Source organism: Tenrec ecaudatus, chromosome 10 (assembly GCF_050624435.1).
Source record: "Tenrec ecaudatus isolate mTenEca1 chromosome 10, mTenEca1.hap1, whole genome shotgun sequence".
Taxonomy (NCBI): domain Eukaryota; kingdom Metazoa; phylum Chordata; class Mammalia; order Afrosoricida; family Tenrecidae; genus Tenrec; species Tenrec ecaudatus.
The window spans coordinates 150,137,073-150,161,429 of NC_134539.1; positions in this window are offsets into that span (position 1 = coordinate 150,137,073).

Consider the following 24,357-nt stretch of genomic DNA (forward strand, 5'->3'; position numbering starts at 1 on the left):
CTTGACCAAGCAGGATGTCCTTCTCCGTGGACTGGTCTCTCCTGACAACATGTCCACAGTACGTAAAATGAAGTCTTACCCCCCTTGCCTCTCAGGAGCACTCTGGCCATACTTCTTCCAACACAGACCGGTTTGTCCTTTTAGCAGTCCGTGGCCCTTTCAATGTCCTTCTCCAGCAGCACAATTCAAATGCGTCTTTTCTTCTACGGTCTTCCTTATTCAATGTCCGACTTCCACAGTCTTATGGTGCAATGGAGAATACCGGGGCTTGGGGAAGCGTCACCTTAGTCCTCAAAGTCACATTGTTGCTCTATCAACAGCGCATAGGACGTTGGCACTTGATCAGCTGACCTTCAGCTTGAGGTGGAACACCGTCACTGGTGAGTGACAGAACACAGCTAGGCTTGCATACAGGAGAGCGGTGCGGTCGTTAAAATGGTCACCAGGGGAGGGCTGGCATTCCCCGTGAGGGGCATGCGTTAGCTAGTGCAATGCGTTCGCCTTTGCATACGGGAACGTGAGCAAGTCTAAGGAGAGTGGATCTGGGTGGCGAGTGCCAAGCTGGCCTGGTTCTGAGACAAAAGGAGAACTGAATGTGATGAGTCGGTAGCTCGGAGATGTGTGGGCACACTTCCGTGGCAGCGTTCAAAGAGGCTCTCACAGGGCACCATCTCTTAGGGGGACCATCCAGACATGGATGGCAGGCCTATTGTTTGGGGTCCCTTCCATCTCTAGAAGAAGCAGGGGTTCGTTTGGACAAGAGATTTGGAGTAGGGCATTGCTTTTCCTGATCCATTGCCTTCTTCGCCACGGGACAACTCCGTAGGGATGTGTAAACTCCAGAGAGTTAAGCGGGACTAACGGAGACCGCCCTTGGGCCTGCTGGCCCAGCAGGCAGGCTCCCTCTGCTCGGTTCTCTTTTCCTTCCCTGCTTGTCAGGAGTGCAGGTCACACAAGCTCTGTGTTGCTAATTGCTCTCAAGTGAATCTCCATCTGAGAGTCTGCTCCCAGGAGAAGCTGCCCTGTGACAGCATCTCTCCAGGGAGGCGCCTTTCTTGGTCACTATTAGCTGGAGAAAGACAAAGACAGTCCTCAATGCGCAGTGAGCCATCAAGCAGGGAGTTGGGAAAGTCCTGCAACCACAGGCAGTTGTGTAACCCTGCCTCAGATGCTACCCGACGGCTTCTAGGAAGCTGCATCCCTTAAGGGGAAGTAAAAGGAGGATAGATGGGGGCAGGAAAGGAAAAGGAAAAAGGACGGTGGGTTGAGACCCCTTTGGGGGTCGAATGACCCTTTCACAGGGGTCGCCTGATTCATCACAGTAGCAAAATGACAGCGATGAAGTAGCAACGAAAATAATGTTATGGTTGGGGGGGGGCGGTCACCACCACATGAGGGATGGTATGAAAGGGTCGCGGCATGAGGAAGGTTGAGAACCGCTGGTCTACAAGTCCCTCCTTCTCTCTGGGGTACATGAAAAACGAAGTTTGTTCTGCAGCACCGTGTAACTAGTCCTAGCCAACAAGCTGCCTTAAAGGAACAAGGATCATTCCAGGTGGATATGTTTGTGAGCTGGGAACATCTCCATGCACCCTCCATCCTCTGTTGTGGTCCCAAGCAAACCAGCCATGGGTTGACACGGAAGTGTCAAGACACGGAAGTCATTCTGAAGGTGTCGTTCCATATGGAAAGCAACCATGCTGACTTGTAGCTCAGCTCTGTGGGGGGCTCACTGAAAGATTGTCCATGTCTGTTGCCCCAGCAAGGTGTATAACAGGTTTATTTTGGTTCAACTCCCTTGTCATTCAGATATACTGAATCAGAACCTACAATCTAACCAGCTCCCCATGCGGTTCTTACGTAGATGTAACTCACTACCATGAAGTTGAGCTCAACTCATAGCAAGCTGTAGTCCTTCGATTTTACGTCAACTTTCAATGGTGGACGGGTAGAACCTAACCTGTCAATCAGGTCACAATCTGCTGAAGCCTCCTGGAGGGTGTGGCCCTTGATGAGGGAGAAACTGGGAATTCTCTTTCACTCTTGTTCTTCACCTCCACCCTTGCTAGGACTCAGTGTCTGCCTCCAGGGGTGGCCCCCTGTGGGTGGTCCAACCCTGACAGCTGTCGGCATCCTGCCGTGTTTCCACCAACCGTCACTCTACTTGATCTTGTGCCTACTGGCCTAGGGTCACCTTTTGGTGTCATCGGCCTGCAGCTAAACGTGTCTGAAGAGGGCAATGGATTTGCGCTGCACTGAGTTGGGGCACCTTCTTGATGTAAAGTTCCTTCTTGCTCTAAAGTTCTTTCTTGTATCGAGCTAGGTGTCCCTAGATGAGTGTTTGTTTCCCTGGACAACCCAACCTAACACACAACTGCATCGAACAGTACAGAACTGCTTCTTAGGGTTTCCGAGACTGTGAAGCTCTATGGGAGCAAACAGCCTCATCTTTTTCCCATAGGTATATACAAAATCACATTAAAATTAAAATGCAGATTCTGACCTAGTGTCTGAGAAGTGGAAAGGTAGAAGGTAACAGAAATGAATTGGTCCGCAGATGGGTTTGAAGTACAGGTCTAGGGCATCTCTCGTGAATCATCTGCTTATACAGATGAGGAAGAAGTGTCTGGGTGAGCTGAGTGTCATTTTTATATCGCCTTTGACTTATGTCTTATCTCTTCGGGAGCATTTCAACACCACAGGGTTGACACGATAAGATACCCATCTCGAACGGATATAGAGATTTCCCTGGCCTGAGGGAGAGCATGGCTCCTGGGGTGTCACTCTTTGAAGGATTGGAAGCGTGAAATCTTTCCTGCTGGAAGAAATTGCTATGAGACCCTATTAACTTATCTGGCGAATCGGGAAGAGGTAATTTAGTGATCTCAGAAGGCAGGCGGTGGAGCGGCTCGTCTAAATACTAGATGTATCATCTTAGGCAACTTGGTTGGCCACTCTGTGGTCTTGCACTGATGAAATATGAATACTTGTACTTACCTAATAGCGTTGTAGGAACCGTGATCCCTCGGTGTTAAGTGTTGGGCTGTTAAGTTCAGTGATTCGAGCCCCCCAGTCACCTCTGATGAGAAAGACAAGGCTGACTGCTCCTGTAAGTTTGTGTCCGAGATTCTATAAAGAGCCACTTGAGTTGGATTTCCCTTGGTTATGTTTTCTTTTCTTACAGAGCTGTGGTGAGAATTAAATGGGTTAAATGCGTGTTGTGTGTTTAACACTGTTTTCTCCAGAAGCCCTAGTGGCAATATGACTTTGTGCTGGGAAGCTAACCTAGATGTTGGTGGCTCAAGCCCATCTAAGAGCCCTGATGGCATAGTGGTTTCTCATTGATCTGCTAACCTCATGGTCAGCAGTTCAAAATCACCAGGTGTTCTTCAGGAGGAATATGAGGTTTTCTACTCCCCAAAAGAGTTACAGTCTCAGAACCCCTGTCCTATAGGGCCACCAAGAGTCTGAATCGACTCGATGGCTCTAAGTTTATTTTCTTTTTATTTTGAGTGGCTCAAGTTGGCTTTAATGAAACTTAATTCCCTGTCCTTTCTAGTTCCTTCCCCTCGTGGAGAAAAGACATTGGCTCAGTACCCACTTCGCTTAGCGAGATGTTAAAATTGAGACATGAGAAAGACACACAGGACACCATCAAGACTGGTGATGCTAAGTCTGCTTCCAAGGCTCGCAGAACAACCAACAACATGCATTTTTCAGCCATCTATAACTGAGGGAAAGAGTGAAGTTCGTAGAGAGTTTTCAAGAACAAATGCCAGTGCTCTGTGAAGAGAACATTCATAGCTCTGCTTAGGTGAAGCGCATGGAACACAGAGAAGTGAGACATTGGAGCGGTTGGTCTTTAAAAACTTATTATTTTTGAACCAGGTCCAGACTCCCCCAGACTCCCACTAGGGAGTGTATAGTTCTGGAACTTGATGAGGATTAAAATTAATGGTGTAATAATTATTATTATTATTGTAGTTATTATTATACACACATATATAGACATATATGTATAACTATGTATCTTAATAATCTGGTGTGTGTGTGAGTGTGTTCTTTCTTAATCCATGCCCCAGAAAAGTAGCTCATAGAGTGTAACCACCCCAGCCCATCCATAAATAATCCATGTTAATATCCTAAGAGTGGTCAGAGACTGGGACACTGTGCGGACTTCTGGCATGATGGCCTTTCTGGTCTAAACAGATGGCCTTTAATTAATGCGAGTTGTCCCAGCAGCAGACAGCTTGGGCAGGAAGGGCTATTTGGACTACCCACTTCATGCCTGGCGCCCAGAACTCTTGGCATCTTTTCAGAAGTGCCACCAGGGTTACTGCCAATAGGTCTGATGTCAGTGGGTGGCAACCTCTTGGGCTACCATCATTATGGAGGGAGACCTCCTGGAAGTCTCAGCAAAGGCCCAGGGTGCAAAAGGGTGGGGGGAATTTGGGAAATGAATGAGGGTGGAGCGATTCCATGGAGTAACCGGCCTCCAGAGGAGTTTCTGAATGGCATCGTTGAGGTTTGGAAAAGCAATGACTGCTTATGGTCATAACGCTCAACGTTCTCCGAGCTCTTTCTGCAGTGGGAAGAGATAGGTCCTAGAGAGTGAATGCTTAGACAGGTGTCCTGCTATGTCTGTGTCGCATGACAGAGGACAATGTCCATAAGTCATAACACAAGGCCAAGTGGCTAAAGAATGGCAACTTGTATTGCCCAGATCAGAAATAACAGGGCTGTTTTTCAGTCAAAGAAAGAAGGGTGATCAACTACATCCAGGAATAAACCCAGCAGCAGGTAGAGCATGATCTGACGTCGCCGGCTTGTGAGCGTGCTGAGAGCACGGCAGCAGAGTGATTGCTGTACAAAGACCCCCCATAGATGGGACATCATCACCTGCCGACTCGGACAGGTGATAAGGAGGAAATGCGAGGACACAGGTCATATCTTCTTAATTACCGGCAGATTACTAGAGACCATGAGACCATGGGGAAGTACAGATAACAAGAAGAATCAATCATTTTTTATTTTTAAAAAAGGCTTTCCATTTCCCTACGCCCATGCAGGCAAATCCCAGTTCCATGCACTGAGAATGTCTGATCATAGAGAGCATTACATGGCCGAGAAATGTCCAATCACAGAGCATTACATGGGCATATATGAGTATTACATGTTCTGAGAATGCCTGATCACATAGAGTGTTATTACATGGGCTGAGGGTGGAAAACCTCACTAGGACTTCAGATCAGAATTTCATGAATGTAAGTTGTAACTTATCCCAGGTTATAAGTCACACAGACTAAGTCAAGTCTCAGAATGTTCTTGATTTCCCGAGTGCCTCATTAGTCATTGTTGGGCTAACCTGGAAAGGCATCTGGAGGTCCTGATGTGAGTTTGGTTTCAGTAATGTATGAGGTGTATGTATGGGTTTTGCCAGTGAAGCCTCCTGAGTCACCGAGTCTGCATCTGTAAAATGGGAACCATGCGGACATGTTGTTTGGGGTTTGCTTTGTCTCATTTGGTCCCTTCGTTTAAGGGACATGGAATGCATGCCTACTGTATTGGAGATGTTAGACATACTGCAATGGACAGAAGCAACAAGGAGAAAATCCCACACACTTTCATGGAGTTTACATTCTAGTGAGTAACTAGGGAGCAGAGGTAAACCCCAAAGAACCAAACCCACTGCTATGAGTCGGTGCTGACTCACCACAACAGGACAGGACAGAGAACTGCTCCTGAGGTTTTCAGAGACGAAGCCTTTCCAGGACCAGCCTCATCTTTCTCTCTCTGAAGGGGAGTAGGGTCTGAACACCCGACCTTGTGATTATTATCAGCCCGGTGCTTAACCTATTGTATCACCAGGGCTCCTTAGGAAATAAATATCTTAAAAAGCAAACATGTGACAAATGGTTAGGGGTAGAGGCTAAAAAATACAAATACTGCAAGAAAGAAATGAGAGTAACCTATTAAGCGATACCATGTTAGCTTGCTCAAAAGTAAGATCGATTTTCAACCAATGAAATTAACGCACATATTTGAATTGGTGCATTTGATCCGCAATGGATACATTTGCATCCTAGTGTCAGTGAAGGCTATGGAAAGTATCATGGACTGCCAAAAGAACAGAAAACAAAACAGAACAAAACGATCTGTCGTGGAAGAGTCGTGCTGCTGGAAGGCTCCTTAGTAGTGAGGATGGCAAGGCTTCATCTCATGACACGCAATCGGGAGAGACCGGTCCCTGGAAACAGACATCACTCATGGCAAAGTAGAGGGACGGAGATCAAGAGGAAGGCTTTGGACAAGCTGGGTTAACACCGCGGCTGCACCAATGGGCTCGAACATAAAGAATGTGAGGATTCCGGAGCCCATTGAGTTCTGTCGTGCACGGGGTTGTTAGGAACTGGAGCAAACTCCACAGCACGAAGAACAACAAGAAGGACACTTCATGTGACTAAAGTGGTGACTCAAATCCCATGTACACCTGGGAGTAGACTATGCCAGGCCAAGGAAGCAGCAAGTACAAAGGCCCCGAGGCAGCACTACACATGATAAGAATGAAGAAACCACTCTGTCACATGGCTGGAGCAGGAGAGCCAGGGCTGAGAGGCAGGGAGAGAGACATGATGGCATTGGAGACCAGCCTCCCATCTAGCTTCCCTCTGTGGCTTTTACATGAGCGACGGACAGAAGTCTGCGGCTCCAATGGTCAGTGTTTACGGAGTGCTTGTTCTGTGTCGGATGCTGCACCAAGGGCTTGCGTGACTTGTGCCATTGACTTTCCACTCTGACCTGAAGCGGTAGGTGCTGTTCTTATTCCCGCTCCCAAGTCAGGAAACTGAGGCTTAAAGGTTCAGTCCCTTGCCAAAGTTGCTCCACCAGCAAACGCAGGAGACTCCAAGGTAAATGAGAGCAGATCACAAAGGGGTTAAATGACCTACCTTGTTTAGAACCCCCTACTTGGTGACAAAGTTCCAGGCAACCCAAACCTGGCTGCCTTCCTCTGCAGTCAGGAAACAGGATGGGAAGGAGTCCAAAGAAAATCCCCTTGGGAAGAGCCAACCTCTCTCCCAACCGCCTCTAGGCTTCCAAGCCCGTCATTCGCAGCAAGCTTCACACTTTGCTGGTCCCTGGGTTTATGTTTCCAGTAACGTTGAACATCATTCTGTGAGCTGAGAAAGCCCTCTGTAGTCTCCCCGTGTGGTTAGAGGCGGAGGAGACTCTGGGCGGCGATGCCAGGGGGCCACACCTCTTTGTCAGGAACATGTAATTAAAATAGAAAGAAAAAGGAAAAAAAAAGTCGGAGGGCGGGCAAATAAATAGCAACTCCTACCTAGTTTGTCTGAAACACACACATTGGGGACACACACACACACATACACACACACACACACACACTTATACACACACCAGCCATCTAGCATTGAGGCCCCCTCGGATCCTGATGAAAACATCTCCCACCTGGCACAGTTAGGCATTAAACACCCCTCCAACCCAACCTGAGACTTGGGCCGTCCGCGGAGATATTTTTAAAACCATGACACAGAGGAGTGTGACACACTTGGTTTTCTCAGTGGGTGGGTAGAGTGTTATTTCATGTTGTTCTTGTCACTCGGCCCAACATTACAAGCATGTGCTTCATCGCTACTCCTAGGAGGCCCTGCAACCCAGCCCAGCCCAGCATGTTCCCAGCCAGAGGGCAACCTGGGCAGGTGTGGGGAAGGACCTCTGGGAGAGTCTCTGGGACAAAGGTTCTCCCTCCTGCATCCATTCCCTGCTTAGGAGGATAGGAAGTATCACGGCTGTTGATTCTCCAAACCTTGTCTCCATCAGGGGAATTTGGGAGAGGCAGCTCTGTAGTGACACTGAAGGAATGCCTTCCACCACCCATCGGCCAGTGGTCTGTCAGCATGTCCTGCTGGGGAGGCTGGCGTGATGTTTGCTCTGGTGCTAGAAGCTCTATCAACAATCTTTGGAATTGCCAGCAAGGGCAGTCATGGTGCATAGATTACAATGGAGCTTCCAGGTTAAGATAGACTAGGAAGAAGGAGCCCAAATCCGCCAAGGGAAACCCCCTGGATCACAACAGAATTTTTGTCCATTGTCATGCTTGAAGACCAGCTCTAGGTTCGAAGGCGCTGGAAATTCATAGAGGCCCACGCCTGGAGCGGACCAAAGATAAGGAGCCCTGGTGAGACAATGAGGAGGCATTCAGCTGCCTCAGCTGCCACCTGAACGAACCCACCAGGAGAGAAAAGATCCAGTCGTGCAGACTAGGAAATGTTATGGGCGGGTCTACTCATCATCGAGGGTCGTTAGGAACTGAGTGAACTTGATGACACACAACAACATATCAATGACGGGAAAGATGGCCGGGGGCAGACCACAGGTCATGTTGTATGTGCGTTCCCCAAAGCTCAGGGTCTTCAACTCCAGGGCAAATAACAACAACCAATGCCTTCGATGAATAGAATTTTCTTTTTTATAATGGTTTCCTTTTTTATCCCCCTCAACATCACCCCAAAACTTTTTTTATTAAATACATTTATTAGGGGCTCTTACATATCTTATCACAAACCATACATTCATCCATCGTGTCAAGCATAAGTTGCCATCATCATTTTCAAAGCATTTTCTTTCTACTCGAGCCCTTGATATCGACTCCATATTTCCCTCCTCCTTCTCCCAAAACTTTATCGTGAAATTAGGACTAAGTACCCCTGTCTTACCAGCTGCTTGTAAAGGTGCAAGTCACGCCCCCAATCCATTAGCAGAATCCTCACAGGAACCCGCCTCCACTGAATCCCCTGGACCCACTGACCAGGCAGTGAACAGCCTTGCCTTAGCGCCAAGTGCATCAGAAAGCGAATCAACGCAGTTAGAGTTAGGTTCAATGTTAACAACTTATCCCCCCTCCGCGCCCCCGCCTTTGGATTCGTTTTAAAATCTGGTTTTCATTATTTCCAGCTTTCCTTTGGATCAAAGTTTTTCAAGGATTATTATTGGGAATTTGTTTGTGTGTGTGTTTGTGTGTGTGTGTGTGTGTGTATATGTGTCACTTTATATGAAATCCAGGAATGGTAAATCAATACAGTAACTACATAAATTAATCGTTTCTTAGGGTCATTGAGAGGGGATGTTGGGTAAAATGGAGAGCTAATAAAAAGGAGTGCAAAAATGAAGGAAATGCCCTAAAATTGATTTTGGTGACAATTGCACAACTCTTTTTGCCATCGTAAAACCATTGAATTGCATAATGCCTAAACTGTATGCTAATAAAATGGTTATGAAATAAATTTTAAAAACAGGTAGGAATAAACCGGAGACGATGCTCCACGGTGATAGGAGGCAGTGGGCTCATGTGTTGTGGGTACAGGCCATCAAAACATGGGCTGAAGGGAGAGAATTTAGAAGCAATACATAAAAATAAGTGAAAAGCCAATCTGCCTTTTTACTAACTGGACAAGTATGAACAAGTGCAATCATCAAAGACTCCTCATTTTCCGACTAACTGCTGCCCCATTCTGGGTCCCCACTCTTTGAGGAGCCGCTGGGTGGGAGGCGGATAAAAGACCCATTGGGGCTGTTCTTAGGTGTAGGTGAGGGGGGTCCAGCTCACGCTGACTCCGTGTACAATGGACACAACATTGCTCCTCTCCGTGCCATCCTCAGAAATGGCTTCATGTTTAAGCCCATTGCTGTAGCCACTGTCAGTCCATCTCATGGAGGGTCTTCCTCTTCTCCACTGCCCTTCTCCTGATCCAAGGAAGATGTGCTTCTCCATGTCCCAAGTATGAGAGATGCAGTCTCGCCATCTCTCCTCCAAGGAGCACTCTGACTGTGCTTCCTCCGAGACAGATCTGTCTGTTCTTTCGGCGGTCATCAGCATCAGAGTTCAAATGCACCACTTTGGGCAGAGAATCTTATTACAGCAAAAAAATCATGAATCTGTGAGTGGAATTCAACCGATTTCCAGGAACGTAGATTCCATTCTTATTTTTTCATCGATATGGACTTTATTTTAACCCTTCGACATAGCCTCCCCCTCAAACAAACAGACAGACAGACAAACCCACTTCTTCCATCAAACCAATTCCAACCCCTTAGTAGGCAGGGTTACTGAGGCTTTGTTAATCTCCATGGGAGCAGCCTCAGCTTTCATGTGACTCTGAGCCAAGGACTTTGAGATCAGCTCTTCAGGGATTACCTGACGGCACCACCGGGTGTTCTGTAATTCAACGTAAGTGTCTCAGAAAGAGACAGACGTGAGCCACGTCTGGGAAAGCATCCACTGAAACCCCAGGGATGCACCGTTCTATTCGGACACGCACGGCCCCACCCTGAATCAAGGACTCCAGGGAAATTCCCTGCTCCTCGGAGGAAGGTGGGCAACAGCTGGAGAAACTGTGGGGGGACATGGAAAAGATTTAAAAGTGCATGTGAAGATGGCATTTTTTTATACTTCAACTACTTTTAACCCATTAGTGGCAAGACTAGTAGTCAAAGTTGCCACATCTTAGGTTACAGGCTGAGGCCAAGCTGTTACCATTTCTGACTGAGGTCACAGGCCAGCAGACGAAGGCTCATGGGCCAGATCCAATCCATTGCCTGTTGAGAAGCATTATGAGAATACAGCCATACCCAGGCTTCCATGTACTTTCTACAGCTGGTATGACCAGAGGCCCATGCACTTGATCACGTTGCTTCCCTTTTGGGTCACACCTTGTATTACTGTGGTGCATTGATCACATCTAAGGAACCGATTGACACTCAGGCCTGATGAATACCTGACGTGCACAGCTGCTTCAGAGTGGCCAAGTTCTCTCCTAATGCTACGGAGCCCTGGTGACACCAGAGGAAAATGCTGGGCTGCTAAGTGAAAGGAGGTGGGTCACATCCACCAATGACTGCAACCAGGAAAGGCCCGGCGATCTGCTGTCCTAAAGATTTCACAGTAGGCGACCCTCTGGGGCAGCTATTGGCAGCGCAGAAGGGTGACCATGTATGAATGGGAATCAACTCATTGTATCCAACACTAACATACAGCTGACCTAGGGCTGTAGGCGTGAGGTGCAGTGGTGGTGGGTCTCTAGTCCCTCAAACTCAAGCTCCATCTATGGAGTCAATTCTCACTTTATCAACAGGATAGAACTGCCCTTGTGGACTTCCGGGACTGCAGCTCTTTACAGGAGTAGAAAGCCTCATCTTTCTTCCATGGAGAGACCAGTGGTTTTGAACTACTGGCCTTGTGTGTAATCCACAATTCCAATTCCCTACAGATTCAACTTGTTTACTATCTAGGCCTTTATTGAAACAATTTACCAAACCCAGCCGTAGGCTCAACTGGACCCGTAGTTTTTTTTCTCGTACTGCCTTATAATCCACCTTCTTCCACCAGGTAGTCCGTGTTACGTGTTATCTAGCAAATGGAAATTCATGGTAATAGCCTGCTGCTTGAAGTTTTCCAGCGCTCCCTAGAACCATCAGGAGAGACGGCAGGCTCCCCCAGGCCAGCGAGATCTTTCCTGGACGGGCCTCTGTTGGCCTTCACCGTGCCTCGGTCTGCATCCGGCACGTTCTGATGGGGTGCCTGCTATTCCCTTGGTCTGGAACGATCTCTCCCCAGTTCTTCGTAGAGATTGTACCCTTCCTACCGCTCCGGTCTTTGCTTACATGCCGCTTCCCTAACAGTCTGTCTCTCACCGTGTCGAACAAATGCGGCCTCCTGTTGCCTCCCTCCTGGCAGGTGCTATGCCCACACCTGGCTACACTTTTCTTCATAGCTTTGATCAGTTCCTGCCATTCTCAGCTATTGCCGCCAAATGTGGGCAGGAGGAGAGAGAGTAAGGCTCCCATGCTCGAGACCTGCACAGCTGAGCAATAGACAGCATTTACTGAGCTAGGGAAGTCAATGGGAGGAGCCAAATCTATGGGACAGGGAGGAATCTTTATTTCCACTTTGGACATGTTACCTTTAGTATGTCTACTAGGGTGGAGATGTCTGGTAAGGAGTTGGATATACACATCTGGGATTCAAGAAAGAGATTGGATCTGAAGATAAAAATTCTTGAGTCATTGATGTATAGATGGTATTTAAAACCGTGATCCTAGATTCAATCTGTCCAAGGAGTGTAGGCAAAGTAGTGTAGAAGGCCAAGAGCTAAGTCCTGAGGCAAATGACTATTTAGAGGACAAGAAAATGAGAAGGGACAAGGCAAAGATGAAGCAAGAGAAGCCATCTGGGGTAATGGAAAACAAAGCACTCTGGTAAGACAATGAGTAACAGTTAAACTACTAGCTAAAAGGTTGGTGGTTCGATGCCACCCAGGAGCTCCATGGGAGAAATACCTGGTGAACTACTCCTGTAAAGATTACAGCTTAATCAGAAAGATTAGTGTCTGGGGTCTTAAAGGCTTGTTTTCAAACAAGCAACCATCTAAGTGAGGCATCAACTAAGTTCACATGCATGAAGCACATCAGCCTGTATGATCTAAGGATTCCAAATAATAAAATCCAAATCTGAGGGAGGAAATGGTACCAGAGCACAAATTGTGAACACCTGGTTGGCAGAAAGCTATAGATGACAACAGAAGCCCAAAATTCATTGACAAGGTACACACATGGATTAAACCGCAGGTGAGTCCTCTCTGACCATAGCACAGGGTTATGAATTGCCTTTCTATCAGACATAAAGCATTGTAAAATTGACTATAGACGATGTAATTAGATTAAAATGGAATACCTTATTGTTTGATCTCTCTTTTGACCCATTTTAAAGTTATTTCAGCTGCTTTCTTTCCGATTGAGGTTTTCTGTGTTTTGTCTGCTCATTGTTGTTTCTTTGTTTGCTTCCTGTCTGTGTTTTGTGTGATTTTCTGTTTATGAAATCCAGGAGATGTAACTTTATAGAGACAGTAACTGGATTAATAATTACGTAGTAGTGGTTATGCATCAGACTGCTAACTGTAAAGTGGGCAGTTCAAAACCACCAGCCTCTCCAGAGGAGAAAGATGAGGCTTTCCAGTCCCATAAAGAGCTATGGCCTCAGAAACCCACGGGGGCAGTTCTACACTGTCCTATAGGGTCGCTATGAGTCAGAATCAAATCGGTAGCGGTGATTTTGGCTTGGGCGGATGGCAGGGAAGGTTGACAGGAGAGGGGAAAGTAGCAACTATGAGACAATGTTCTGAAATTGATGGTGGTGATGATCACACAACTCTCCTCAATATGATTAAGTGATTAAAAATGTGTGCTATGTGGGAAAAAAATTTCAGCCTAGAAAACCCAATGGAACAGGTCTACTCTGTCTCACGGGGCTGCTGTAGGCCAATATCCGCTCAGTGACATCTAACGATCAGGATGAAAACCAAGTGAGCCTGATATCCAACATGGAACACTGGTGGCGGTTTCAGGGAGTGCTGCTGCTGAAATCTCCAGACAACGATGGAGACTCGGTCATCGCCACAGGCCGAGCGCCGAGACAGGAGGCGGCGAGCTTGGTGGAAGAGGGAGACAAAGAGCTCATGAGTTGAAGAAACGGAAGCCGAGGCCTGGATGACGTCATCGAGGAGTTTGGTGACGTAGTGAAGAAGAAATGAAGGGCGGCTAGATGGGGCCAAAGGAGAAGAATGTCTAGGCCATGAGCTGTCCCAGGGAGTCTGCAGACTGATGGGAATGAGAATCTGGAGAGAAGAGACGACACCACGAGAGGAGGGGCTTGAAGTGGCAGCACCGGAATAGAACGAGGATGAGCGTGTGCATGCTTCACCGGCTGTCACCGAGGGGAAAGCAGCGTATGCGGGGACCGGAGGAGGTGTTCGGTGACTCATTTGTAGGCGGATGAGGAAGTCCTCTGTCTGCTTCTGTTTTCTCAGTGTGTGCAAGGTGAGGTCATCCGCTGAGAGTGAGAAGATGGGACACTGTGGCCGTGGTGAGTGGGAGAGTGAATTGACCAGAGGAAATGGCATAGGGTGCCCAGGCAGTGCTGGGGGCCTTGTGAGGTTTGTGGTCAGCACTGACCATGTGCCGTGCCGGGACAGCCCTGTTTGGAGTTAGTACCCAGCCAGATTCAAACGCACGGATGCACGCTCAGAAAAGGTGAAGAGTTGGGTTTGGAACAGGTTAGTGGATTTTTTTCAGACAATGTGGCTGGAAGGAGATGGGCCAGGGGAGCAAGGCAGTGGTGATCATGATAAGAGGCAGTTGGGGAGCAGTGGCGCGTGAAAGGGCCCACAGTTGTAGGGCTCAGTAAGATCAAAGAATTGCTGAGGTCAGGAGGCAGAGAAAATGTGTTCGAAGATAGAATATAGCTCTTGGGGAGTAGGCTCCTTAAAACGAGATTCGGGAAGGAAGAGCGAGTGGCTGTTAAATATCAGGCTTGGTGCTGTAGTGGTTAGGCATTGGGCTGCAACACCAAAGGTCAACAGTTTGAAACCACCAGCCGTTCCAAGAGAGAAAGAGGCGTTCCACTCCCACAAACAATTACAGACCCAGAAACTCAGGGTGCAATTCTACCCTGTTGCATAGGATGACTGTGAGTCAGCAGCGACTCAATGGCAATGAATTTGGGTTTTCTTGAGTTGGCGGAATAAAAATAGGAAGAGAATAAGCCAAAACCCCCAAACAGCCGAGCAGAACTATTGAAGCCACCATGGGCCACGATAGGTCTAGTGTTGGCCAAAAGAGCCCTGCTGGCTCAGCGTTCGGTGCTCAGCAACCAACCAAAAGGTTGGCAGGTTGAGCCACCGCTGTTCCCGGAGAGAAAGACGTGACCGCCGACTGCCATTGTGTGTACAGTCTTGGAATCCCCATGCAGCTGTTCAGTCTTGTTTTAGTCTGGCTCTGAGTCAGAACTGAGGTAGCAGCCATGGGTTAGTCTGGATAGGTGAATCCCTGGGTGTCACAACAGTTAAGCATATGGTGATGGGCCGAAAGGTGAGCAGTTCAAATCCACCCTCAGATGCCTCCGAAGACAGGCATGGGGATCTATCTCTGAAAGATCATACATGTAACTGTGAGAATCCTACTCAGCAGAGATGGGGGCGTCGTGCATTGGAATCGACTCAATGACAACGAATCACCAAGTGTTCGCAGCAGGGGATCTCTAACTCAATGTCAACTGAGAACAATAGCAACAGGGTGGGTGGTAAAGTAGGAGGCATGGACAAAGTCCACAACAGATACGGGGAAGGCCCAGAAGGGGGGCTTGGTACAGATAGTCAAAGGCTAAGTCCTGGCATCCACGGAGCCGGGGTGGGAGAGGACAGAAAATGTAGAAATCGTCTGGAGAACAGATCGCAGTGCAAGAGAAAAGCTACGTGACTGCCGATCCTGTGTCGGTGTCCAGGAGGAGAAAAGAAAACACAGTGCTAAAGAGGTCGGCGAGGGAAGCTGTGACCTCAAGGGATAAGGACTTTCAGTTGCAGCAGGCGTCGGAAGGGAACGTGTCCTGAAAAGGGTCAAGCTCTAGGAGATGCTGATGGTGATGGAACTGGAGTGACGTGGAGCCAGCTTCCGGGCTTTTGCCAGCCCTTTGCCTGTACGCCCTTCTCTCGGAGCATCTCCTAGTTGCCTCCCTCATCACAAAGAGCTCGTTTCAGAGGACGCCTGCTCGGAGAAGCAGAGCTGAAAGGCCACCACCTCCTTCTCGGGTTCCATCATCATTTTCTGAAAAGGCACTATGCTCCCAGTTGTTCACTTGTGTGAGCTTAGCTTCACGCAGCAAGGACATCTCTCGGCCATGTCCAACTCAGTACGCAGAGCAGCACCCGGTGTGCAATTGAAAAGCTAACTTCAGTGGCATTGAGTCTATTCTGACTCAAAGTGACCCTAGAGGTCAGTGGTTCTCAACCTCCCGAATGCCGCAACACGTCAATACAGTTCCTCATCTTGTGGTGACCCCAACTATAAAATTATTTTTGTTGCAACTTCATAACTATAATTTTATTACTGTTAGGAATGGTCTTGTAAGTATCTGATTTGCAGGATGATTTTCATGGTTCCAAGTTGAACATAATTAGAGCAATGTGATTCATCACAAAAACAATATGTCATTATGTATGGTAAAATATTTCTAATTACCAATAAATGAAATCTTGTCTTGAAGCATGGTGGTAATAGTCTTCATGCTGAGCACTCGCATGTGGGCATATCTGCATGTGGGGAGACCCGCCTGGAGATGGATAGAGGAGCGGTGGTGTCTTGGTTCCTAAGACCATCAGAAATATGTGTTTTCTGATAGTCTTAGGCAACCCCTGTGGTCTTAGGCGACCCACAGATTGATAACCACTGTTCTAGGACAGAATAGAACTGGGCCTGTGGGCTTCCAAGACTAAATTTCTATAGGAGTAGAAAGCATCGTCTTTCTACCTCAGAGTGGCTAGTGGATTCAAAGTGCTGACTTTGTGTTTAGCAGACCAACATGTAACCCTCTACTCCACCAAGGCTCCTCCTGGTGTGTATTGTTGTTTTAGTCTGGGTGGACTAGAGAAACAAATTCATAGACACTCATATGTGTATAAGAAAGAGCTTTATAAAGAAGAGCCATTGAATATTGAGATCAAGTCCATAAGTCTGATATTAGCCCATATGTCCAATTTATAAATTCCTCTTCAGACTCATGAAGCACATGCAATGACGCCACATGCAGGAAGTGCACAGGTCAGTGGGTGGAAAGTCTTACGGATCCAGTGGCGGTAGCAGCATCTCGGCACTGGCGTGCCTCCGCACCTGGCTCCTCCAGGTCCAGGGCTGTAGCGCAGCTCCCTGTGTCTTGTCTGCAGGAATGTCTCGCAGGGAGTGAGCCACCATCCCACCTCCAGCGAGCCATTTATCTCCTTAGCACCTCCAAATGAGGTCATCAAGTTGCAGGCTGATTAACAGATTAACTCCACCCCTTCACTCTTGAGCCTCTCAAATTGACAACAGATGATGTAACGACCACAGTTGTTGTTGGGTGCCGTCGGGTCCGTCCAGATTTAAAGCAACCCCATGTGCAGCAGAAGGGAACGCTGCCTGACCCTCCTCGCAGCTGTACTGTTCTTATGCTGGAGTTCATGTGGCAGCCACTGTGGACACCCGTCTGCTCAAAGGCCTTCCTCTTTTGCACTCCCCCTCCAACTTACCCACTATGGTGCCCTTCTCCAGGAACTGGTCTCTCCTGATAACATGTCTGAACCCATGGCTGTGGCCACAATGTGTCCATCCATCTCATCAGAGGCCCTTCATCTTTTTCGCCGCCCCTCCACCCCACCAAGCAGGAACTGGTATCTGCTGACAACATGTCCAAAGAATGTAAGGCAGTCTCACCAGCTTGCCTCTCAGGAGCACTCCGAGCGTCCTTCTTCCGGCACGGATGTGTTTGTCCTTTTGGCAATGGACTAGATGGGTAGTGGCTGCTCATTGATGGTGACAATGAGGACACCAACAGGAAGAGTCTTCGTAACCCTCATCACTGACTGGGTCAATACGTATCGATGGAGTCAGTTACCTTCCCTCCGCTTCATTCATAAATTAAAGACTTCGTTCATGCTGTAAATGTTTAGGCATGATCTTTAAGGCCTTTCCAATCTTATAATACCACTTATATAACAGCCTGATATCATCTGGGAGCCCACAGGAATGTTAAGCCTAAAGTACATGCTACTATCTCAAAGCCAAGAGAAGAAAGGTCCTATGTGTTAGACTTAAAAAAAAAAACCCGCCTTATCAGGTCAAGATAACTGATCTAATTTGAGCAAGGACTGGTTTCCCTTACACCTTTTCTCCTACTTTGCATTAATCCTGTAAGCTGGAGCTGGACTATGTGCTTAAAAGGTAAAGCCAAAGGACACGGTGGTCCCACAGGTGCAACTGAGCTCATTCAGGCGCCACTGTGGGCCCTGGCAGGCGTTCCGTAGGGAGCTGTGTTATGGTGGTGGTTGATCCCCTTCTCCTGGGTGGAGAACACAATCCTTTCGTGACCTCATCATTTTCTGCTTTGTATTTCGGGTTGATGCCAGGTGTTTTCAGGACTGGATGGTGTGCTAAAATCCAAGAGAGGAAAGAAAAATGCTTGGGGGTCAGTGAGGTGAGAAGCATCTATCTCCGGTGGACTCTGCTGGAAGGATGGGTGGACAGGACATGTGGACTCACACAGTTGCGCAGGACCGCCGCCAACCCCGGGAAGTCACGTGGGGCAGCAGTTTTCCAAGAGACCCGGGAGGCTGGACATGCCCATGGATGTTAATCCCACAGATCAGGAGGAGATGTGGCCCTTCTGCACTAATGCAGTGGTTCTGAGCTCCCCAGAACTCCAAAGGCCTTAATCTGTGGAGCCTGGGTGGCACCCTGATGGAGCCCTGGTGGGGTCATGGAGAAGCGTCGGGCTCCGCACCACAAGGTCAGCAGTTTGAAACCATCAGCCACTCTGAGAGGAGAAAGAGGAGGTTTTCTGTTCCCATAAAGTGTTCCAGTCTCATAAACCCCAGGGGACGTTCTACTCTGTCGCCCAGGGCCACTGTGCATCAGAATAGGCTCAGCAGCCGTGAATTTCAGCGGTGGTAACTGAGGTGGATGTTCTGCTAAGGAGCTGAAAAGCACCGAGTTCATGGTTCACTGCTTCCTTCAGCCAACACTAATCCAGTGCCTGAATTGGTGGTTTGGTGATCAGAGTCTCCGCATATATGTATTTTGCTCTCAGCCAGGGCACCCCAGCCACAGCTACCACCTGTCTGTCCATGGTGGCTTGGGTGTCTGTTGTCAGGATGCTGAAGAGGTTTCAGCAGCACTTCCAAACTAAGATGAGCTAGGAGGACCAAAGTCTGGTCATCTACTCTCAACAATCAACTCGTGATCACCCTATGAGTCCCAGTCTATTGCCGATCTACAGTAGGTCATGGAGTTGGCACAGGACCACTCAGTTCTACTGCTCACAAACTCCCAGGCTCTAAGGGCTGACAGCCATACCCCTGGTGCCCACCTGGAACAGTGGCAACGCCTTTCTCTAGCTCTCCCATGCCCAGCATGCTCTTCTCTACTCCGCTCAGCATAAGGAGCTCTGTTTGCACATCCCATCCATTTCTTCATTAGCCAAAGGATGCAAATACCCAGAAAGATCGTTTAGAACATCAGAGGTCCCACACGGTGTAGCAGTCTCCCACCAGTCACAGTGGCCGTCTTCTGATGCCCCCTCCTTTTCCCTTCCTGGTATCCCATCCCACGTCATGACGGAGCCACGTTTCCCACCCCTAACCCCCTGAGTAATCTCAGTATGTCCCCTATAGTCCTCTCTGTCCTCAAACTCCAGAGCCCCGGTTCAGAGCCCCCTTCTGAGCAGAGGGGCATGTCTTTGGGGGTCCTAAGATCTTTAGGAGGAAGGATGGGAAGCTGCAGGCTTGACTGGGGGGTTGGATGCCATCGAGACTGTAGGAAAGGAGGCAGAGGGCGTACAGGAGGCCAAACCTGCCTTTCTGGTGGCTGGTCAAAAGCTCCTGACATGAACTTGGGGTTTTATAGGTCTATAAAAGGCAGCTAGCTGACAAAAGAGATCCCGTTTTGGGAGGGTCCAGCTGGCCAGGCGGAGCTGGGCAGGACAGCCCATGCTTGAAAGCCAGTGTGGGTTTTCAGTCATGATGTCAGGGAGGCCACGGGGTTCTCACTGAGCCAGAAGGCAGGAGCGCAGACAGCCCTGCCCTGGTCCCGCGGCTGCCAGCACCTCCAACTGCAGCCTTCCTGACCCCCTCCACAGCAGCCAGGCTTCCTCCAAGACTCTGTGGGGTTTGGAAGAGAAACTTCTGTGCTCCGCTCCAGGTGTCTGCTGGGGCCGGAGAGCCTCCCCTGGGATGCCCACTACCCACACGGCCTTCCTGGCCCTCGTAGCCCTCTTTGCCTTTCATTTCAAGGCAGATTCAGGAAGACTGGCCTGAGACCCAGCACCCTGCTCACAGTCCTGAGACACCCACTTCTGGCTTGAGGGAGCAGCTCCTGGCCACCCCCCTTTTCTCTGATTCAAGAAGGGTATGCTGTCCAACTGGACAGTGTTTGGTTGAGGGCTGGGGGGAGGTGACAGTTTTCAATGAAAACTAAAAACAAGGCGTTGAGTGTTGTGTTTTGTTTCCTTCTTTTGCTTATTCACAACAAACTCCTCCCCGGCTGGCCCTGGTTCTGGAGTTTCCTGTGGACAAAGCGGGCTGCCTCTCCAAGCCCTCGGGGGCCGGGGGAAAAGCCACGGCGACTCACCCAGCCCCAACGCAGAGGAGGCTGGGCCAGCCTGGCCTGGCCCAAGGAGAGGCCGGTGGAAGGGGCTGGAAGGGAGCCCAGAGGGAAGTGGCCCAGGGTGCCCAGGGTTTTGCCTTGTGATGCCAACACCTGAGAACCAGAGTGGCTGCAGCCAGCTTGCTGGACCCACCGAGGGTCTAGTCTGCTTATTGAACTCCTTCTGTGAAAGATTGCTGTGGGCCGAGTCCAGGGGAACGGGGGACAGGGGACCCCAGAGTAAATCCTCTGAGTGGCCTGAAGCACCCATCCATCCCTGACAAATTGCCTCATGTTCTACAGGGGAACAAGCTCCATGCTGTCTATGCTTCTTGCAGGGAAAAATAATCCCTGTACGTCCGCCTTCGTTCAATTGGTCACATGTTCTCTTCAGGACCCACCAGCTGCTCGTGGGCACGATAGTCGCGATGAAATTCTTGCCTTCCATGCTTTTGAACTGACTTTGGTTCCTGATCCATACACCACCTGTGTGCAGCCTCCATCCTTCTGTCAGGGCAGACTTAGGGGGTGCTGGGGAGCTGAGCAGGTCTCCATAGGGACGTTAGACAGAGATAGACTAGGAAGAAATACCTGGCAGTTGGCTGCTGACATTCAAGAATTTCCAAGACTGTAACCTTCACAGAAGCCAATTCCCCCGCCCCTCCCCGTTTGCTCCCAAGGACCAGAACCACTAACCATTGGATTAGCAGCCTGTTCCTTAGCCACCTCCCACAGGACTCTTTCCCTCTTTATGCTATGCCAGGTGTTAGTGCATCAATTTCAACTCCTGGTTTAAACGCCCATATCCACACATGTGCACTCAGCCATACATTGCCCATGTGATCAGCATCTTTGATATTCAACAACATCTTATAATAAGGAAGGCATTACTTTATCCATAGTAGGCACTCGATGAATATTCACTGACTCGCATAGGGTCACCCTGATCAGAATCAACTAGGTGGCAGTGAGTTTTGGGAAGTGAAGAAAAGAAAGGTGAGAAAGAGAGAGAAGAGAGAGAGAGGGGGAGAGAGAGAGAGAGAGAGAGAGAGAGAGAGAGAGAGAGAGAGAGAGAGAGAGAGAGAGAGAAAGTGGCGGGTTCCTTCCTTGCAGACCTTAATTTAAGGATGTCCCATTCCCACTGCCTTGGGAGATTTCTTAACTTCTGTCTCTTATCTGATTCCTTCTTATCAAAGAGAATGAGGCGACCTTGAGGGACCTTGTATGGCCCTAAGCAAAAGACATGAGGCCAAGTAGGCTGCCCAAGTCCCCAGGGTACTGAGGAGAGCGCCACGCCTCCAGTGTCCTTTGTCCTCAGGTGACCTTGCTGCCAGCACCCTGGCCTCTGGAGAATTTGCTAATCCGTGTCATCAGTGAGGTTCTTGGCTGTTTCAAGCTGGAAAACTGAGTGTCATTCTGTCATGCAGCATTATTGCCTTGCACCCAGACGCGGTTGTCTGCAGACAAGTTGGTGCCCAACTCTTGTTGGCCTTCTATAGAAGCAAAGCAAACACTGCCTGGTCCTTTGCCACCCCTGTTTCGGATGACACTGATGTGATCCATAGGGCTTGTGTATGCACACATAAATCTTGGTGGCGTAGTGGGTTGTGCTTTGGGCTGTTAACCACAAGGTCAATGGTTTGAAATCACGAACCCCTCCAGGAAAGAAGGAAGAGATGTTCTACTCCCCAAAATGTACAGACTCAAAACCCACAAGTCACTGAGTTGGCACACACTAGATGGAAGTGGGCTAGTTTGCTTCTTTTCTCTTCTGGATTTATATCTTTGGGGAAGGGATAACATTTTCAGTGGTCTTCTAGTTGGTGTGTGTTTTAATGTTGTCTGCCTTAAAAGGCAAAAAGTCATTGTTGCTGGCTTAGGAAGCACAGCAAGGGACTATGAGCCAAGAATGCAGGTCAACACTGTTATTGTTCTTGTTGTTGCTGTTGTTGTTGTTAGGTGCCATGGAGTCAGTTCCTACCCATCACTACCCTCTGCGCCACCGAATGAAACACCGTCTGGTCCCATGCCATCCCCACGATGGTTCCTATGCTTGAATCCATGGCTGCGGCCACTGTGGCAATCCATCTCCTTGAGGGCCGTCCTCTTTTGCACTGCCCCAACTTTACCAACTATGAGGTCCTTCTCCAGGGACTGGTCTGTCCTGACAACCTGTCCAAAGGATATAAGAGGAAGCCTTGCTTTCCATGCCTCTAAGGAGGACAGCGGCCGTATGACTAGACTCCAGAACCATCAAAAGGCTAGCAAAGTGATTCTCCCCTTGACCCTCTAGGAAGGAATGCCGTGTAGCCACCAGCCTTCACTTTCAGCCCAGTGAGAAGTTTTAGACTTCTGACTCTCAGAACTGTCCTACATTTGAGCGGAATGAAGCCCCTGAATGGATGGGAGTCTGTCCGAGCTGTCACAGGAAACACATGGATATGGTCCCCATTCAGCCTGGCGAACCCCCGCTCCATTGGCAAAGGTCCCACGTCCAGCTCACATCCGGGGTTATCGCTTTGTGTGCATGAATCATCAGACAAAGAAAACTGCGCTGCGGGCTGGGAGACCTTCTCTGCCCCCTGTAGAGCCTGGCGGGTCTCACGCCAGCAGCATTGCAGATGGCGCCTCTCTTTCTTCCCTGCATCCCGCTTAACCGTGGTTTCCCACGGCGGTTGACAGCAGATTATGGAGCACAGCTGTGGAAGACATAGAGCCACTGCTCTGCAGCTCCAGTGACCTCACGGCTCACCTGTCTTGGCAAAGTACAGCTTCCCGGAGCCACCGCTAGTAAGAGAAACCACAGAGCCCGGGGCTCCCCAAGAAGGCCAGGATCACAGACATCCTTCGAAACCCCGAATCTGACTTCCTGCTCTTGATAAGACTCCTTAACCCACCTGAGGCCGAAGACCACTTCTGATACAGAGGGGTGGTAATGGCACCCGTGGTGTGGTTTGTAAGATCGAGTGAATCAATGACTGGTCATCAATACATACTAATGGCATTGCTTCAGCCCTTCCTGTCTATGTGCAATAAAAGAATCTTATCCATTGAAGTGCTCTTTCTCCAACTAGGGGCTAACCTTCGGCCTGCAAGAAGGGCTATCACGAGGTTCCAACAAGGTAGATCATGGTCTTAACATCTCCTGTAGGAGATAAAGATTCTCCTACCTCCCTTGACCTGTGCGTTCCACTCGCTGTTACTCTGTTCCCGACTGCAGGAACGCAAACTGGTTCCGACCGTCCCTCCGCAGTTTCTTGAGACCGTTCCAGATGGCATTTGAGAGAGAGTCTTTGTTGAAGGCATTTGTTGATTAAAGAGTGGGTCGTCAGTGTTCAGGTATGCAAATCTGTGTGTCCAACGTCATGCTGGGGGAAAAGGTCATTTCACGGGGTCCCTCAGTACATTCCTGCACTCCACAAGGCTCTGTCAGGAGGCTGCCCGGTGGTTTCATCAGGGAAACATGCCCCGCAGGCTTTCTCCTGGAGGCTGTCAGTCAGTGCTCAGGTGTGACCTAAGGATGGCTCGGTGGAATGCCATTCCTTCTGAAAACTGGTTGGTTGGCCCAGGTGAAACCAGTTCCTCAGAGACAGAAACCCACATCCCTGGTCCAGGTCATCGTCACGTATTCCCTTCCATTGAGTTCCTTTGTCTGGGAAATACCCAAGGGGCATAGAAATAAGTCCCCAGAGGGGGGACAGAATCCTCTACATACTTATTTAGCCCGGAAAAATCACGAGCACTCTGAGCTCTCCCAGAGCGGTAGGAGAAAGGGACAAGTAAGTAGAGAGAAAAGACTTTCTAGACCAGTGGTTCTCAACCTGTGGGTCCTGACCCCTTTGGGGGTCGAATGATCCTTTCACAGGGGTTGCCTGATTCATCACAGTAGCAAAATGACAGTGATAAAGTAGCAACAAAAATAATTTTATGTTTTGGGGGTCACCACCACAGGAGGAACTCTATGAAAGGGTCACAGCATTAGGAAGATTGAGAGCCACTATGCTAGAGGCTCCGGAAACACTTTCAAACAGGGGTCCTCAAACTTTTTCAACAGGGGGCCAGTTCCCTGTCCCTCAGACCCGTTGGAGGGCCGGACTATAGCTTAAAAAAAACTATGAA